Below are 19,645 nucleotides of genomic sequence, written 5' to 3'. Positions count from 1 at the left end.
ACAAATATCAGCCCCTTCTTTCCAAACCACCAGCTGGTGGCGGAATCAATGGAATCGATTCATTCGGCGTGTAATAATCCGCTCCGCCGTAGCACAATCTTCCAAGGGTGCCGGACCACGCACCGCTGGGAATCTATCTGAGAGTTTTGGGGTTGTATTGGCGCTTTTTTTCCGCTCCTTGACATTGAATCAATGAAAGCCGGCATCGGTGGAGAACGCATGGTCGTTCACGTTGGGTACTCACGGAAAAGAGAGACATTCGATACAGACACTCACTGAGGCGTGCACAGTGGGCTCGAGGTATGAGAGTTTAAGCCAAAAGTGAGAGCAGATTTAGAATGTTTTACACTTCTCTGAATGGTTAATGCTTAATTTAAGTGAGTTTAATTATTTAAACTGACCCTTCTAAACCCCTCTATTTCTTAATATATTTCTGACTGATCCTCCTTCATTTGTCACGATCGCGGCAAAGCCCCTCACAAAGGAATGCACCACCCGAAATGGGACCCAGCACGCGAGCTCTACCACAGCTGTTTCTCGCCTTTGTACACTCACTGAGAGTGAGAGTCCCTAGCAGCGCACCACGGAGAAGAGTGATTCGAATTCGGCCCGGTACGGTATCACAGTCGTCGGTTTGTGCCGCGTTCGCTTCCCACACGGTGTTCCAGTTTCGCAACGAACTCGCCCGGTGCTGGTGGTGCGTGCTGACACAGCTCATTCTCATCCGTGTGCGTTCCGGCAATCTCGGTGCTCTGACGTGTGTGAAATCACAATCAAGCCCGATGGTGGTGCGTATGGAGCGGTTCAGCCGAACCTGTGTGCGGTCGTGCTGGTCCGGGACACAGCCCGCTAATCTTGTTGTTTGGAGCTGCACGTGCAGCAGGAAGCATTATCGTAAAGTTATAAACGGTGTACAGCTGGGCGCGCGTGTGTAGGCTTTCGTGGGTCGTCATCAACCGACCCAAACGTCGGTGCACTTGTGTGAACAAAATCGTTCACAATCGATCGAGCAAATTACACGGAGAAGCATGAATCAATCAATTGCAGTTGTAGTGTGTTCGGCAAAGAAATAAAGATTAGACTGGGATTTTTTTTTTACTTACAGCTCACCTGTAACTAAGCCTGAACTCTAAAGGTGCTTTTGGAAGCCTGCCATCCAATTTTCTTAACGATTTTCCAATTTGTTAGCCAATTGAAGTTCAACAGGCCGTTTAACGTTTACTTTTTGCTCCAACCGATGAGGTTTCCCGGTTGTTCAACTCAATAACGAATGCTCCCGGCCTAGTGCCTAGTATAGAGAAAACAGGGAAAACCTCAAGTTGCAGACTGTTTTTCTTCCGTTCCGATGGATAATCGGTTGACCAATTGTTTGTTCAATCTTTTGCGCTGGCGGGCTGGAGTATTTCCGATTAAATCTCCCTGAAGCAGAATGCACATGTGTTTTATGCATTTAAATCGCTCGAGCAACAAAGATAGAGAAAGGGAGAGAGAGAGTGAGAGAGAAAGAGAGAGCGAGTGCGTTGAATGCTGCCTTTGACAGATCGATCTTCGTATGGTCTTAATAGTAGGCCGGTCTCATGTGTGAGTGTGTTTGTGTTAGAGTGCACTGGCAGCAGTGCAATAGTGGTGAGTTGGTGAGTAATGTGAGTGGTGTGAGATGAGATCTCAAAAAACTAGCGGAGGCACACACAACGCCTAGGGCACCACCAGTGACGCAGAGTCTGGGAATGTGAGAAGTTCTGATTAAGTTTCCGTGAATGGAAAATGTATTTTACGTTGTTCGTGTTTGTGTGTGAACTTCGAATTGCAAACGGCTGTGTGGATTGTATATATTTCTTCTTTTTCGCTGTCCATTCCCGGGCAGTACCAGTAGCAGTGCCAGCAGTGTCTGGAGATAAATCGTTCATCCCGTGTGCTTCAAACTTGTTTCCACTTTCATGTCGAGAGTTGTTTGGGATAGTATGTGTTCTCGTGACGGTGTTTGCAGTTCCGGAGCCGGACCGGTGAAAAAAATGAACGGAAATTATTGCTTCGGCTAAAGTGGCGATCCTTCCCCGAGCGCGCTCGCGCGTAAGAATTATTTGCCGGGTCTGCAATATAATATTTTTTTCTCGCCAGTCCCAATTCCAACTCGTGCCGAGCTTATGACAGCGGAATCAAGCGCAAAAGTGTGCACGAAAAGTTATAGCGTGTCTTTCACAGAAGTAAAGAAAAAAAAAATCTCCCAGGAAAATGGACTCAAAAAAAGGAGAATGAAATGAAACAAGATTGCGATTTGCCGTTGGTGGTGGGGTTTTTTTTTGAGCATCCTGTTGCTCTTATGTTGCTGCTACTATACTTTCGGGACTGGCATCGAAAGTATCGTATTCCACAGCTGCTGTTCCATGCTGTACTTTTGTGGCGAAAAAGAAAGGAAACTCAAAAAAAGAATTCCGATTTAGAGTGCAAATTCGAAAAAAGAAAGAGGCGAACTCACTCGGGAAAAGCTGGAAAACATTAAACGGTTTTTATCATCATCATCATCAGCCCCGTTGATGAGGACACAAGTTGATCGTAACATTGGGTAGAGGGGGGGGGGGGGGGGGGGGGTCGTCCAATTGAAAATGATCAACAAAGCGTGAGCATAAAAGTGTCGCCCTAGTTCCGAAAAGGGAGAAATCGCTTAGGAAGTCGCGGATGGCAATGCCACAAATTGTATAGAAAAACGGAGAAGATGAGCAGATAAAATTGAATTAAGAGGACACCTTAAACTGACCATAAATACTGCTCCATTTTTGGGGCGATTTTGTTTGTCTATTTCGCATGATTCTGTGCAGCTACAATACACTTCGCTGACTCAGACTTGGTTCTCCTTCTTCAGTTTAAATAATGACTTCCAACATAGGGAGTACCTCCAGCCAACAAAAAGGAGCAAGCGGAACGCTAATGATTAAATATTAGAAGCTTTAAAGGGACGATGTATACCGCCAGGGTAGAGAAACCTTCATGAGTGTATTTTAAATAATGCAACCGATGGCAAAGCACATTAGAGCACAATTAATCCTCTTACGGAACTAGTTACAATTGTTGCTCTTCTAGCTGCACAAGCTCTAGTGAACGGAACCGCTTATAGTTTTTTTTAAATATTTTTCAAACAGTTAACAGGTGAACAAGTGAGCCGACTAAATAACTGACCCGGCAACAGAAGCGCACAGTGCTGTGAGTGCATATGTACAGTGTGGCTCGACGATGAATAATCGACGGGTGGTGTGTGTGTTTGCAAATCCGCGGTTCGTTCAGTGCCGGAGATAAATGAATGTCAAATGTGACAGGTCGATCGATCGAACTGTCAAAAGCAAATGTGTTAAAGTAGGCTGGGCCGGTGGTTGCATTAAGAGAAGGTGAAAAAGAAAGCAGCAAGAGTCATTAGTGTTACTGTTAGTACAACCAGTACATGGTGGTCCGAAACGACCCGGAGGAGTCGAGTGATAAATACGATGTGTTCAGAAAGCGGTGTCAACGAGGCCCGTGTGGTGTTACGTGCGGTTGTGAAGCAGTTTGAAGAGATTTAAATCCATCATCGCGCCCCATTAATCCGCTCTTAAACGTCTGTGTGTGTGTGTGCGTGAGTCGCTGTTTGGATCTCATATGTCATCAAATCGGTATCCAACCGGTGTGGTTTGTAGTTTGTGTTTTGGTTAATTGTGTAGAAAAGAAGCCAACATCCCGAAAACCCGTACTGAAATTTGAGCAGAGTGAGGGCTGCCTTCAGAACGTCGTGCCGGATTAGTTCCAAGGTTGCCGAACGGTTTAGGCGGAAAAGCGGGCAGTTCCGAAATCGATTGGGGCGAACAATAGCCGGGATGTAACGGGATGTAACGGAACTGGCACGGGCAAACGTTTGGTAGCTTCTGGTAGGAACATCAGAAGCATTGTGATCGGGAATACAAACGAAAGAAAAAGAGGAAAATCCGGTAACGACTGTCGATTTCAGCTGTGGAAATTTATAGCCATTGAACGCGAACTGTCCAACCGATCGAAGACCAGCGTCGTCCGGGAATTAGGAGAAAAAAACATCGTAAAGGTAAGTCTATAATGTTTTCCATTTCCGTGGGTGAGGCAAAAACAATCTTAAAAGGGGAATGAATTGCAGGAAAAATTTTTTTTGTTTGGTCCAAGGTAGTAAACATGATTAATTAACATTGCACCTGAAACCAATCAACGTGGAAAAGAGTTTAATCAGTGGGCTTATCGTCTACCACACAAGGACGCTAAACTACACTGTCGCTGTCGCCCGCTTGGGGTGGCAAAGTTCTGTGAACGAGCCAGCGTGATTGGCATTATTGATTTATACTACCCTGCCCGACCCACTGTCCACCGATCGGTTGTTTCCGGTTTGGCGTTAACCGCGGTCAAGATATCGGTTTTCGTTTTCTTGGCAGAAGTTAGACATCAGCCTGCTGGTGTTCTCACCGCAGTCCACCGGAAGCACCGTTGGCTGGACTGCACATTCGCGGGTGACGTAGCTTTCTTTGTGTGTGAGGACGGTTAGTCCTTTCTTTGACCGGCCGGAGCCGATGTCGGATAGCTCCCAGCACCGGCTAATCTGTTCATTACGAAGGGTTGTTAAATATGGATAAAGGATCGTATCGTTCAAGGTGGAAAATGGGGGTTTGTTTCTGCGAGGAAGCGAGCTCGCTTTTTGCTGTTAATATTTTTTCAATCAATTTGCTGTGTTTTTATTTATTTTTAAAACACTCAAAGTGAATCCTCTTAAGGGTGGTTTAGATAAGTTGATTTTTTGTTGTAGCAAAAATCTAATCATACTTCAAACATTCATTTCAAAAGTCACACATTTGCGCTCGTCCAATTTTCAAACAATGCTGATTACCCAGAACCCGTTTTGCCTTGCGCCAATTGGATGGACCATTTCCCGGGGGCTCATTTTCATGTGCTTTTGCTACCAGATTGCATGCGCTCCGTACTGGACAAAGAACCATCACGAAGGTCACAGCACGGAGTACCAATCCCGCCGGAGATCGGATAGCATTTGCGCTTAAACCAACCTTGGGAACTGTGCAGTCGATGCTGCTGCCGCCTGTATGCACCTCCGCTGCAAGCAGTTTTAGCATTGCCAATAAGCTTCAAGCTTGCATGCTGTGCGAGCGAACCGTTCCGGCCCAAGGTACGGTCGATTGGGAACGGTCGGTGTAAACCGGAGAAGTAAACATGGCCAGCCCGATGCCCCACGGGAGAGTTGCACGGGTTGTTAGTATTGAGTGAATTTTGATGGAAATTTTGCGCTAGCGTTTCGTTAACAGGGGGAAAACACATTCCGGGCGTATGTTGTAGTGGTAGTGGTAAAACAATGCGGTAAAATTGCTTTGATTGTGATTACTTTCGAGCAAATGCCAATCTTATTTAAATTATTTTGTTTTACAAAGAAAAGGAAGTTTAACTATGCATTTCATTTCTTTTCTAATCTTTTTCTCTTAAAGGAATAATTATTTATGTCACACAAACTTCTGGCCGAAAAGAAGGCACGAGAATAAATTCATGCAAAGCGTATCTAAAAATATCCATCCCCAACATTGCTGACCGCTAGCTGACGTTAAATGTAAATTTTATCTCCTTCCCGCACGTTGATGTGCACCAGCGCGCCCCTCTCCATTCGGTGGTCTTTCACTGGAAGTGGCATAAAAGTGTGAAGGATCGTAAAGTCGTAAAGAAGAAATAATCGTAAAAATCAAACCTACTTAGTGTGATTTTATGGCGGGAACGAGCAAGAAGCGATTTTTTTTCGCTGGTTGATTGTGAGCATTTCGTACCTTTCCTTCCCGAATTTCCCCGAGAAGCAGGCAAGTGGCAATGAGGTATCAATCGTTGGCGTTTGTTCGATGAAAAATCGTAAAAATACGACGGTTTGATCGTGGCTCTCGTTAGGATTATTGATGCCCCTTTTTGTTGGCTTCGATTTCATGATCGGTTCTTGATAAAACCGGGTGAAAAGTTTTATGTTTGCTAATATGTTTCATAATAATGGCTATAAAAATCTGTGAATGATTGGTTTCGGGAGCTGATTTTATGGAATTTTGTTCATGAATAATAGATACGGTGTTGCGTTGTTGCTGGAATATTTTAATGGAACGCTTCTATAAACTATGATAAGAGTTAGCTCAGTTAGTTTGTATTTTGATGGTTTTTGGATAAACTCTTTATGGTGCTAGAAGATGAAGTTGTTTTCTGATACAGCTCAGTATGATTCAGCCATAAATGGGCACTTAAATCAGAGTGAAATTTTATGGTCCAGCAATATCTTTGCCATCAAAAGGGACGATCGGAAATAGAATTTTGGGTTTGGATTGCTAAATAATGATGAATCCATTTTAATGAGCGCTTCGGGGAGCACTAATAGAATAAAACGAGCCAAAGATCAGACATTGGAAAGATAAAAATCATGTTGTAATTGAGAGAAAGGAGTATACGATGGATCAATGTTAGGTGCCATGAACAGGATTTATTAAGTAAAATTCATTAGATATAAAAAAAGATTATAAATGAGCAGTTTTTTGAAGAATTTTCATACAATTATTCGCAATAAAAAGGAGGTTTTAAAGAGATGAAATCATCACAATTACTATGAGAAAAGATTAGAAAAACAAAACACGTATGGTGCCGTGACCAGGATATAAGGGTTTTGACTGAGACATGCTTCTACAATAGGAGTTTTTAAAGGTAAATTTACAGCGTTGAAAGCCTCTCGAATCAGATTTTTATAAGTTTCAAAGATCATACTATTTATTGGAAGACTGAAGTAACAAAGTAATCAACATATGGTGCAGTGACCAGGATTTTGTTTTAAATCGTTTAACTTTGAAACTTTTTTTGGGTCTACTTTAATAGAATTAAACTCTAGGTAGAAAAAAAGGCGTGAAATTTGTTGCGTGAAGTTTTCAGGAATATAACAAACGTTTGGTGCCGTGACCAGGATTTAAGTAAATTCTATTATATTCAATCTGCACAAGAAGAATTATTAGTGCTCTCTGTCTTCCAGGAGGAGGTTTTTATGTTCTTTATAAATTGTACGTCTCGAGGATTACAATGCTGGTGCCCGTAGGCACCAAAGGACAAAGGAAACACAACCTACAAAACATCGACGACATCGAAATGATGAATGTTACTAAGCGGAGTTTTATCCATTATCTTCAAAACCATAGCTTCGCTCAACCACGTGCCATCGACGGCGAGGTGGCCGATCAGCAAAAGTCAGCCAAAACCGTGCTTCCACCAACGGTCACGATCTTTCGATGGCCAATCGTAAATTAATTGATTATGGCCACCAGCGGGGCGAGTGGGCGCCGCCCGAACAGGGCGGATGTCGGATGGCTGCTGCTGCCACTAATGTCCGGGGCATTTATTTGCCGGGTACTTCGAGGGACCGAGCTTGCGAACCCTACGAAAGGCTGTCATTCATTTTCATCATCCCCGGTCGAGAGGTGTTGCTGCTGCCGGCAATTGCAACCACTCTCGCTCTCTCTCTCTCTCTCTCTCTCTCTCTTTCTCTCTCTCTCTCTTTCCCCATGTGGGCGGTGTCATTCCAGTAGTCACTAATTTGTGTGCCATTAAAAGGAGGAGGATGAACAGGGAGCGAGTAGAGCTATAGAAAAAAAAAAAATTGTCGAGTGACTCCTTCGTGGGAAGCGAAGTACTCAGGACTAACCGGAGGATTGATGATTATTGCTTACTGCACGCGCCTTCGGCTGTTAGGCTTCAGTTTTTTGTTTTGGCTCTTGTATTTCATTGCAATTACAATGATAAAGTGTGCGTTGTCATAATCGCAAACAAAAGCTCGCTCTTATCATGGCAAAATGGAGTGTTTTGTCTCGTGTAATCAATAACTACTTCAGAAAGGCGTAAGCAAGCCAAACGACTCAAATGTAAATAAGTAATGACAGTTTGATGAATTCCAATTTAAAGTACACTAAACAAAAAAAGGAAGGACTTTTGTCCTTTGTTTGACGGACGGAACGGAGCCTCGGTTCTAAAGAAAATAATTATTTTTTGTCTGTTTTTTTTGGACGTGACTTCTTCACTCCCAAACTATGTTTGCATAATGTTTGAATGATGTCGTTGCAGTTTTAGCTGGCCGAACCCATCGTCCGTCGATGCTGATTGGAATAATATTATCGTCATCCTGTAACGAGCTGCTGTTAAGCTGGTACGCTCGTTAATGACGTTTCGGCAGCCAGCCGGGTTGGACACTTTTCCCGAGCTCGCCGTTGACATGGGGGAGGTTGAAAAATTAGAATATCATTATCATACTTCGTGGAATTTTGTGCGAGCAAAACTGTTTGTTTTTACTTCGCAGAGCTTCGGCGTGATTGAAGCAAACGGCACAGCATTCGGAGTTTGTTGATGATGCTTAAAGTTTGTTTGAGTGGCGCTGTGTTTTGCCAGTGCTTCATTTACATTATTGTTACAATGTCTATTTATTACTCGGCTGGTTGGATTAAAAAATAAATTAACGGTACAATTATTTCCTACTTTAGCCCGCTGTTCGTTTCATTACAAGTGCCAGGGCCTGGATGGAAACACATGTTCCATCCAGCTTTGGCACATAAATTAATTGACATTCAATCATGGGCATCGTACGTCATGGTACGGCGTAGTATCGGCGATTGTTTTATGCTAAATCTTACGTATTCCGCTCGCGGTAGGAATTATTATCGTCACCATGCGTGAAATTGAACGCTGCCATAAATTTTGGGAAACGGTGGGTTGTTTAGGAATTTTAGCTTTCGGTCGTTCCGGTTCCGATCGATACGGTGCTGCTATCTGCCAATGCCCATAGAACGGGGAACAATTTGGAAATCAATGTGGAATTAACATTTTTCCTTAAAGGGGGATTTAGTTGGGAAAGAGACGGGAGGTGGAAAATTTGAAGCATTTTCGCGAGAAGGATTTTCCACTAGAGTATGCTTCCACCCTGCTGCACCTGTTCGGAACGGTTCAAATTCTAGCGAAATGAGGCATGCAAGAGGTAAAGCGTTGGTACTGCTCCTTCCTAGCTGAGGCAAAATGCGCACTCGTAAAGCATGTTTTATTCGGTAGCATGTAAAGCGCACATTATTTCACAATTATGAATAACATTCACGGTAATATTTTCCGCTTTCGAGTTCGTGGAAACTGGTTTTCCGTGAGCGAGCAGCGCGGATATTATCATCATGGTACCAGAAAAGCAGTCGCTTATCATCGCTGTGGGTTCCCCAATAGGAGGGAGAGATAATGTGTATTTATTTAGTTTCGGACATATGTTTTTTGGTGGACGAGTTTGTATGAGCCGATAGATAAGCCGGCGACATCGACGAACTTTCCCCTCCGTCTGTTTTGATGAATGAATCTTGTGTTGCAGTGTTGAAGTGCCCGAGTGAATGGTCTCGGTGGTGTATGCAGGAATTTACGATAATAAATTCTCACTTAATATGGTTCTCGTTATTTTTTGAGACGCTGGTTGAAAAAATATTAAACGTCTTTCAAGCATAAAATAATTATTTCGAATGAACAAAATTTTATTTTCTGGCCTAGTATCCATCACGAATAACAGAGAAATCCACGTTGTTGAGCTCCAATGTCCAATTCTTCAAGGTTAATCCTGTGCGACTTGTATCTGTAAAATGACATTTCTTCTTTCTATGACAGATGACGTAAACAAACAAAGTCTTCCGACAAGTACTAGTAGATTTTCGAGCTTATCGTTTGTCGGATACGACAGATGCTAGGCTCATTGAAAAATTCGATTCAACTCGTCGTATATATAAATTATGTTTATTGTGGTAGTGCACCGATGTGGATACTGCCGTTGGAAAGGTCAAATGAGAAGTTATCTCCCGGATGTCTTTCCTCTGTGCATGGTTGGACCTCATTGGTTGGAAAGTATTAACTTCCGCCTGCTTGCAAACACTACCGGTGCACCTCCAATGGCAGTTAAACCAGCAAGCCTGCACGATCGTAAAATCACGTAGAATTTCCAGCTCAGCGTCTGCATTAATCCGACCGGTTCTATTACATTACGGTAAATGTTGTCATCACAGGCAGCGGTACACAATTTCCCACGTGGCTATGATGCCGTAGCTAGAAGGCCTTGCCTGGAGCCTGTGTGTGCCTGTGGGTTGCATTTAATAGCACGCGTCGTACCGATCGTCCGGATCCGGTTGAATTGTTCAATTAAGCAAAAGTGAGTGCTCTCGATAATGAAACTGGATCCAATGACATTTCGAGATGCTATTGCAGGTAGTGCCGTGCATGAAACGTCACGACCAAACGGGCCTGGTCGTTTCAGCGACATTTTGCTGCCTTTCACACCTATACCTACGTGACCGGGATGCATATCCTTTGCAGCAAGAGGCATCCTCGTAGGCATCGCAGCATCATAAAGTTCTATTACTTGCATCAAGCGCTTAACATTGTTGGTGGTAGAGTGTGTGTGCCTTTTTTTTTTTCTTCATCCTATCTCTGTAAATGCAACGAAAGGTGCCATCAGACGGCCGGTAAATATTGATCCATTCTCGGCACGGTATGTTGCTTGAGGGCATAGGCGAGAAGAATGTGCGGGCCAATGAATTGCATCACCTGGTGAGTAATTGATTTAACATTTAGCCAGTCAGGTACACGTCACTCACACTCACCCACAGATAGGTGCCTTGTCGGGTGAAGGAGCATGCGAAACTGGTGAAGGTGATGATGATGATGATCAAGCTGTCAGATGAAGCTTTTGATTGTTCTGTCCTGCAGTTTGTTCCCTTGATTGAGAGGGTATGGATTTATCGAGTAAGAGTTGCAACAGATTTTATTGTTAATCAATACAATAAGATTGGTGCGAAATAGTTTGGATTGTTTGTCTATTTGATTGAACAGGGGAAACGAGCAAATTTCGTGCGTGTTTGTTAAAAATTCGTAAGCAAATGACCTTTTTTTAGCATGTGGTTATCTAATTAAATTGATTGAGTTTCGGTCTAACCATTTGTCCGTTAATGAGCTTAATTTAAATACGTTATACAGTTTATGTCACCCTTTCTTTTGTTCCTCCCATGCGTGAAGAAGAGACGTGGAACAAATTGCTACGTCATAAAAATATCCCCGACTGTCATCATCATCAACAACCGGTTTCGGTTTCCCTGCTGCGTTCGGTTTCGGAGCGAACCGGTGCGAATTAAAATAAAACAGACAACACAAAAACGCACCTACCCTGCCGCATGTGGAAAACGTAGAACTGGACCACCAGGTTTATAAATAAACGAAAACAAACGATTTATTTGCACAGCGTCCGTCGTTAGTACACACCACGGGGAAACCCTTGGGCCGTCGCGCGTCTACACTTTTTTACATCCCCCATTCATTAGCGTACGCCTGTTAAGCGCCGGTCAGCGATATTCATCGACCATTCGGCGGGGGTATTTAATTTGCGCCAGCGATGAAGCGTCCGCGATGGGATGTATTTATTTGCCACCCTTACAAAGCGCCCCCGACGGTGGTTGGGATGTGGTTCCGCGTTGATGTATTTCCAGTCTATTAATTTATCATACGAAATACGTGGGAGAGAGTCGGGTGTATGAAAAATGAAAAATGGACCGAAAAACATTTCGATTTCGTTGTTGTTATTGCACCACTGACCGGAGCGCATTTCGATGCGATCATGCGATGTGTGTGTGTGTGTACCGCGAGCTGGCAGGAAATCCGTTTCCAAATTGACTTCGGCCGGTAATGGGGTTTCGTGTATGAAATACACTCGCTCGCTGGAAGTGTATACGATGGGAGAACGGATATGGCAATGAAAAGATTGAAGTTGTATTTGATGATCGGAAATCATTTGCCCGTGGGTGGGGTTTGGTTGCTGCTGCTGCTGATGCTAATGGATCATTAATACGCGCATTGATTTGCAAACATTTGATTCTTTAGTGATTGAGTGCTCTGATTTTCGCGCTCTTTTGTTATGCGTTCCGTTGGAGTACATGCTGTAATTTTGAAGTGAACAACTGGGCGCCTCCATCATTGGTAAGTGATCAGTAGCCAGCATGGTATCTAAAGACATTTTAGAGTATTTTTATCAAATAAATCGGCAGTTGGCAATGAGGGTATAATGATTTTTGAAATTTTGAAATATTTAGCAATTTTTAGAGTTACTAATGTATGATCATTTGGCATAAAAACCACTGTTTCAAAGTGAAACACTGGGCGCCTCCATCATCGCCTAGTATTGTATAGAGTTATTTTCATGTCACTCAGGTTAGAAAATCATCATCCTTTCTCGCTTTGGTAGGTTTACTTTTTGCTTAGATAGAGCGAGAAATCATTACGATTTTGTTACCTGTGCAGTTGTTAATCCATGTGACATGACAACACAGCCCGAAACAACTATTCATCGTTTTACTAAATGAGCTGTAATTGTTAAGGTTTCGGAAATTAAATGTATTGTGTCTGAAAAAAGACTTCGTTGCTGTAAAGTACATTGCAGCAACGATCCTCTTCTTGGAATTGGCTCTGGCTGGGCTTAAAAACTCGGAGCCAAAAACTTGATTCTGAGTTCAGTGAAAAAAATATCTTTTTTATTTTCCCAACGTTTTACTATAGAATAGAATGAAAACCAAGCAATACGGCCAGGCCGTTCTTTATGAATAAAAAAAAAAGAATGAAAACCAGAGAGAAAAGCATGGCACTAAGCCGGCACATGAAAAAAGTGTCAAAATGCGACCGACAGCAACCCAAAAAAAGAAGAAGCAAAAGTTTGTCCCATCACAGGAAGAGTATTCTTTTAACCCAGGCACTCGAACTCGTGTAGACTCGTAAACGGCAAGTTTTTACCCTCCTGGCGGCAACTACGATCCGTGCAAGTTATCCCTATCGACGAAGCTATCTGTTAACGCTCGGTCCATTAGGGGTCCCATTTTCAGGGCTGAGACCACCACCGGTTGCGTTCCAACATTTTTAGCGCATCGTTCGTAGGGAAAGTTAGACAAGAGCGGAACGTTCCAGCAGACCACACATACCCCATGCTGGTGATATAAAGCCACCGATCCGATCCCTGTACCATCATCGCCACCAATGAGGTACAAATTTAATTTACTTTTCTGTGTCAGCGATAGCACACAGTCCTTGTCGTTGGCTATGGGTATGAGTGAGACTAAGAGAGGAAAAAAAAGGCGAATGAAAATTTTTGGTCCAAACTTTTCTTGACACCGTTTTTTTTCGAAAATAATATGCCTCTAGCTGTGGGAAAGTTTAAATTTGAAGAGAGTTCGAGAAACTCGACGCTTATGACACGATGTCAAAGCTACGCTACATAAAGCGTGTCGGTTTTGAGCAGGATTGGAAAATGATTAGCGGAAGAGTTTCCACGTGTCACGTTTTACTATAACGCTGATGGAGGATTATCGTCAGTGGAAGATTTAATTGAAATTGTATTATAATTTATAAATATGCTTAAATGTCGTGGATTGCGTTAAAAGGCAGCTTATTATCACTATCCTCAATAACAGCACCATGAATGACAAAATATGTTGATTACAGAATTATGGTGTTTGGTAAGTGAGCCAGGTGCGGAGTTTCTAGCACGATCAACATTGATCGTTTCCGGCTCGTTTGCTGCTACCGCACGGCAAGAATCAGCGTAAAGGATGCAACGGAAAGCACGTTTCCGACATCCTTCACCACGCAAAACCGGCACAAACGGGCGCACAAAAACACCTGGCACAAATTGTCCCATATTAATGAAGGAATGAGCGAGCATACCGTAAAGACGCTCACCGGCGAGATCGGAGAGCAGCTATTACTGCTAAAACTCTACACCGGGTCGTGACAACGATACTGATGCTACCGGTGGGAAGATCCATCTCGGAAACGCTGATGGTTGAAACTACATGGAAAGTTTTCCCAGCTACACGACCCAACAACATCATAAATTGTAAAATCGATAATCATTGCCAGCAGCGAGGACACAAACACTCTTCGCCCCACCAACACATTTCCTGAAGGCTTGTGAGGTGTCGCGAGACGGGTGTCTTTGTGGTTATCTTTTCACTTTTCACCCGCAGCCGATTGCCCGACCCGGTCACTGCCTGCCGGAAGGTGACGATTGGGTCGTCCCCAACAGAGTAAGTCCTTTGGCGGTGGTGAAGTCTCCTCACAAACGAGGGCACTACAACACACTTTACACGCGTGAAGGGACCGTCGTTCCGTTGATGCTTTCTGTTGATCTTTTAAAGTTGGAAAGAGGGGGCGATTAGGAAAGGTGGGGAAGGATTTTAGCATATTATCTGACACAAGTTGTTTTATGAAAGCAAGTGCAACCCGCGAGCAACAGGAAGCGGGACATGTTCGGTGTAAGTGAGTGTGTGCGTGTGTGTGTTGGCGAGCGCTCTTGGAAGCATCTTTCTGCAGCCCTTAGAAACCGTTCTCTGGAAAGTATAGACGACCGTGAAACGGAGGAGGGAAAGCAGCAGGAAATGAGCGGAACTAGAAACGGCAATCTCAACTTCCTGGCACACACATACGTATACAAAAAGGGGAAGCGGTTCTTGCTAACCACCAGTTGACATGATGCGAAAATGAGGGAGCAAAGTCAGGCGAGTAAAAGGAGCAGCAAATTGTTGCTTCTTGGCAGAAGTTTGGGTCACGTACGGCGTGGAAAAGGATAGAGTGTTTTTCTAGGATCGCTGTGGTTGTGGCTGCCGTACCGTGAATCAACAGCAGAAGCAAACCGCTGGATGATGTATGAACCGTGAAAGCTCTGCACAGAACGAGCCGGTGTTTTTCCGAGCACAATATTCGAAACAATCTTTCCAAACATGCGGCATCGTCCCTAGGAGAATTCTCCATAATCGTGCGATTAACCGTGTTTTTTGGTAAGTTTTTTCCACCTTGATTGGGAAGAGCGACACACACGGGGAAAACGTTGAAAGTGAGAATAGATTAGGTAGATCGGGATGTGGAAGCGGGTCGAGCAAAAGGATTCGGAAGCACGAATCCTTAGATAGTGGCTTTGTTGGCTTTGTGAACTTTGTGGGTCGGAGAGGTTAAGACCTTTGAAGCGAAACTTTCGGTTGGTTGTTGGTGAAGATATACGGGTAATTTGGGTGCCGGAGCCGTTGAGCATCAAAGCGGAAATGGAGAAAAGAAATGCTATTTGAAACAAGATTAGATGGAGCACGGTATTTAAGATGCTTTTTTGTTAGGACATCTATTTTTAGAGAAAGGCAAAGGATTTTGTGCCGATTCTGAAGAACATTTTTTATGTAAAACTGAGTTTTTATGATCTTGGGAAAACGATTATATCATTGGCTTAAACAACAAAAACACATTTTAATCAAATTTTAGGCATCCTGTCTTACTATTTTGCTAACTTTGAAACTTAATTGAATTGTTATTTAAAAGTAATTTTTTTTCATCACAATGGAATTAGACTTTTTTGCTTTGTTTTTTGTTTTCAAGCAATGATTTTAGACATTTTGGACAAAAACATAATTTAAATGGAAAGACAAGGGTGCTTTTGCCAAATTTTGGTTCGGTTATACTTAGTAGAAGTAATAGTTTAAAAATCGCATATAAAAGAGGTCTTATTTTATTATCCGTCACTGTACAAACAAACCAGTTTTTATTTAAAATTAAAAGATTTAATATTTAGATTTTTTATGCAAAAGAAAAAAACGATTTCATATAATTTTAACACTCCCTGTATAAAGCGATGACAATAAGAAAAAATCCAACATTATTTATGAAGCTTCTCCAAAAAAGCAAAACAAGGCGCAAAGCTATCACAACCCAGCGCAACGACAGCAACAACACCAGGAATGGCAAAAAATCATTTCGGAAATTAAAAACACGCTCTCGCTCCGCAGTTCACAATAAATACTTGATGAAACTCGTTATTCGCGCAAACAATGGTTTGAAGTATTATTTTTAGCGACACTGCTGCATTCGAAATGGAACCGAGGGTAGTAGAAAGCACTTACAAAAAAAAAAAACCCTGCGTCACATCCAACTGTACAGAACGTTCCGTTTCCATTTCATTTGAAGGCACTTTTCTTCGTACGAGGTGCGCGCGGGTTGTGTGAAATTTTTAATGAAATGACACACACCAAAGCCACGAAAAGCGATGAGCACTTTGCTGTGTGTTGTGTTACCCAACCGGGTAACCTTTCATTTGGGGCCGGGTTCCTTCCAAACCCACCGTACATGAACCGACAAGCACGGGCATGAAAAAAGCTGCTGACAGTGGATGAAGTGATCGTAACAATTTTGAGCCGATTTTCCGATTTATCCTAAACATTTTATTTTTGCTGTGCTGTGTGCGAGTGTGTATCGTATTTTGTGGACGAGTGTTTGGGTCGGGCAGAGCCAATAATGGCTGAGGCCGAACCCGAGCCGACATAACCGGCAGCCAGAGCAATGCGAAAGCTCAGCACGACACGACCCAGGTGGTGTGGTGGTGGTGGTGGCGCCTTGAAGCTCATGGCAACATATGAATATTTTATGTATGCAATGTATGTATCTGTATGTTGGTGCGAGTTGTTTTTTTGTAGGTCGGTTGGTTGGTAAATTGAATTTAAAATTACTCTTTATGCACCCTCCCCCGAAAATACGGTGCGGTTGCAAAAGAACAAAATAATAAGAAAACTTTTAACGGTCGAAGCTGACGTTGTTTTTTGGACAGTTCTCTTTGGGCAGTTCAGGGTGTCCTGTAACGTGATAGGTTACTGATCGCACAATATTTAAGCGCGAATATCGTGAGGAACGTGAAGAACATCTTATTACGAAGCTATTTCAGTGTAAGCTTAATAACGTAGTAGATAACAGCAGTTCACGAAAAGCGGTGTGATTTATGGTGTGAAATTATCACGCCAAAATTCGGTGTAAACATTTTGCGGATTAATCATTAAACACCGTGCAAGGTAAGGTGATGCTGCCAGCCAACCGGTCAGCAGTAGTTTAAAAATAATGTTTGTTTTGATCGATGCGCTTATCTGCGTGTGAAACATACGCAGCTGGTGGTGAGTATGATTCAATTCGTATTTTTAAACCAGACAGCCGTAGACGTAGCGTTTTTATGGTCCACCGAAAAAAAAACTGTGCTGAACAGATGGTTTTTGCAGAGCAAACCAGTTAAAGTACGAGAAACCCTAACCGGTCACACAGGCCAGGACAGGACCCGCCAACGTTTAAAGATTGCTGGCGATTGTGTAAGCCGTCGTTGAGCGATGTCCATGCTTCAAGAACAAAGTTGTATCAATTTCTATATTTCTGCCAAAAGTACTTTGCTAGTAAGTTTGGAGAAGAGTTTTTTTTTGCAACCGGGGCCAAAAGTTTTCCTATTCAAGCGAAACCATACAGCGCTCTAATGGCCTCAAACGCAAGGTTGAAGTATTGGAGCAAGTTGCGAACAATGAGGCAAAGTTGTGCAACGATTGGATTTAGATAACAACGGACGCTGGGAAATGGTCTATCGTCCTTAGCTATCTGGTGGTAAGAAATTAATTTAAAAGTAGAATGCTCACCTGACTGACTAGCAGATATGAAGGCTTGTTTCACATGTATGAAAATATTTAAAAAACTTAAATAAAAGAACTTGCCACTAGAGCACTGATTTAAACCCGATTCAGTTTAGCAAGGGCAATGAAAACCGACCGAGCAAAAACGGGTACAAACGTCGTGTTCTACCAGTGCACAACGGCATAACAAAACGTAAAACATACTACCGTCCCGAATTGGGTCACTACCGACCAATGTTCCGGTCCGAGATTAGAGTGCCGAGAGACGTGGGGTGACATTCCGGGCCTGTGTTTTTTTTTTTGCCTAGGACGCTCGATTAAGCAAACTAAATAAGGGTACTGCAACCGAACGAACCTGGTGCATTGCCGGAATGCATCGCCGGAAAATGGATTGGGCGAAGGCTGGCGAGTTCCCGCCATTGACCGGCAATTGCATTTGTAAGCAGGCACCGGAGCGTAAGGGGAAAATGGGTACGCAGAATAAAGGAATTTATTGAACCGATAAAAGCCGGCGGGATAGAAGCGTGGTTTCATACTAGCCTTTTGGCACATGAGCCTGACCCCATCGTTTATGATGCTCCGACGTATGGTGTCCCCGTCCCCGTATGCTTTTGATGAAAATTGTTTGCAATTATGTCACTTGTTTCTTTCTATGTTTGTTGCTGAAGAGTTTCTGTTTTGATTTAATGTACAAACAACAAGGGGATTTTTCTGTGTAATTAATTATTCTATTTTTGGTTCTTCTATGAAGTGCTGGTAAGAGAAAAGTCTGTGTAAGTGTACAGTACAGTTCGTAGAATCTTTTGTAAGCGCGTGCTTTGCGTAGAAAGGTAAACAAACGAGCTTTCTAAGATAGAGAGATAGAGAGAGAGAGAGAGAGAGAGAGAGCAAGAGAGAGAGAGAGGGATCGGTTGGGTTTATTTCTTTGCTTCTTGGAAGTCGTCTAACGCTATCGTAAGCAGAAATAAGGCGAGTGAGCGAAGAACTTTGGCTAGAAAAGAAAGAGTGTAGAGATTCTTTGAGAAATATGTTAAAGAACGGTGGGCTTTTTCTTCCGAATTTTTGTCTTGGGAGTTGTTTTTTAGATTGAAACTGAGACATAAAGTTTTCTAGCAAAATTGCAAAGACTTCGAAGCTCTTTATGGTAAGATAGTTGAGTAAAATCTCTTAGTTAGTTTGAGGTTTTTTTTTTCAAGCTATGGTAGTGCTTTAAGAACGAACACAAGAGCAAACCAATATAGTTGTGTGCTGTAGCTCCATCAGGCGCCTTCAAACTTGAGATACAGCGCTGTCAGTTTTATTGATAAGTGGTAATATACGAGCAGCGATTTATTTTGTGTCTGAACTGAAGAATCTTCCATACAGTTGGCATGTGATGGAGTATCCTGAATACTTATTAATGTTAGTTTTGAATGTTTTTTCCTTGATAAAGTACTACTGGGGCCGATACGATAATGGTGTCGGTCTTCACACGGCAGGACTCGGGGACCGGGGTAGACCGCCTTCCCGTACGCAGAGCTTACTGCTTTGCTGCGGGTAAAATCGAGTAAAAATACTTCTCACACTAGCTAGAATTGCAGGAATAACTTCTGGATACTTGCTCTTAATATTTGAAACCTATACTCGTGTTTAGTGTGGCCTGGAGGTAGATGCGACAGCGACACCTTTCTTCACACGGCAGGACGGTGGTTAAAATCTTATCTGGGCCGTTTCCACATAGTGAGGATTGACTATGCAGTATCATTAAATTTAGAAAGCCAGAAATGACAGGCATAACCTTAAGAGGTCGTTAAGCCAAGAAAAGAGAGAGAGAGAGAGAGAGAGAGAGAGAGAGAGAGAGAAATTAGAGGTAATCGTTAAGCAACGACTCTAGACAACCTTTGTGTTACCAAGCAGCACCCGCGTGGCTTCGAGACGTGCCCTCAGGGATTAAAAATGTCTAACCCTTTTATTTTTTAAGTAACTTCATTCATAGTTGGTAACCTGAAAATTGTTAGTGAAAGCTCATAGAAGTTGTAGTTCGAAAAAGTCTGACATTGCTTAGAGGATTGAGTCATAACAATAACTCAGATGTCGGCAATTTGATTTGCTAAGGGGAAATGGACCGAAAGGGATTAACTACCCAT

The 19,645-nt window shown here is 42.9% G+C and overlaps 1 protein-coding gene across 1 annotated transcript in view; it reads left to right on the top strand.

The window, feature by feature from the left end:
* The first annotated feature begins 688 nt into the window (after window positions 1–688).
* The window catches only part of LOC118503519 (potassium voltage-gated channel subfamily KQT member 1-like), a 127,350-nt gene continuing 108,393 nt past the window's right edge, over window positions 689–19,645 (top strand). The window contains exons 1-2 of the mRNA XM_036036879.1: window positions 689–788; window positions 3,138–4,063. The gene's annotated coding sequence lies outside the window, so the exon portion shown is untranslated. The remainder of the gene's footprint in view (window positions 789–3,137; window positions 4,064–19,645) is intronic.

Source organism: Anopheles stephensi, chromosome 2 (genome assembly GCF_013141755.1).
Source record: "Anopheles stephensi strain Indian chromosome 2, UCI_ANSTEP_V1.0, whole genome shotgun sequence".
NCBI classification, from domain to species: domain Eukaryota; kingdom Metazoa; phylum Arthropoda; class Insecta; order Diptera; family Culicidae; genus Anopheles; species Anopheles stephensi.
Note: the sequence above shows the minus strand (reverse complement) of the source record. Positions and strands in the feature narration are given on the sequence as shown.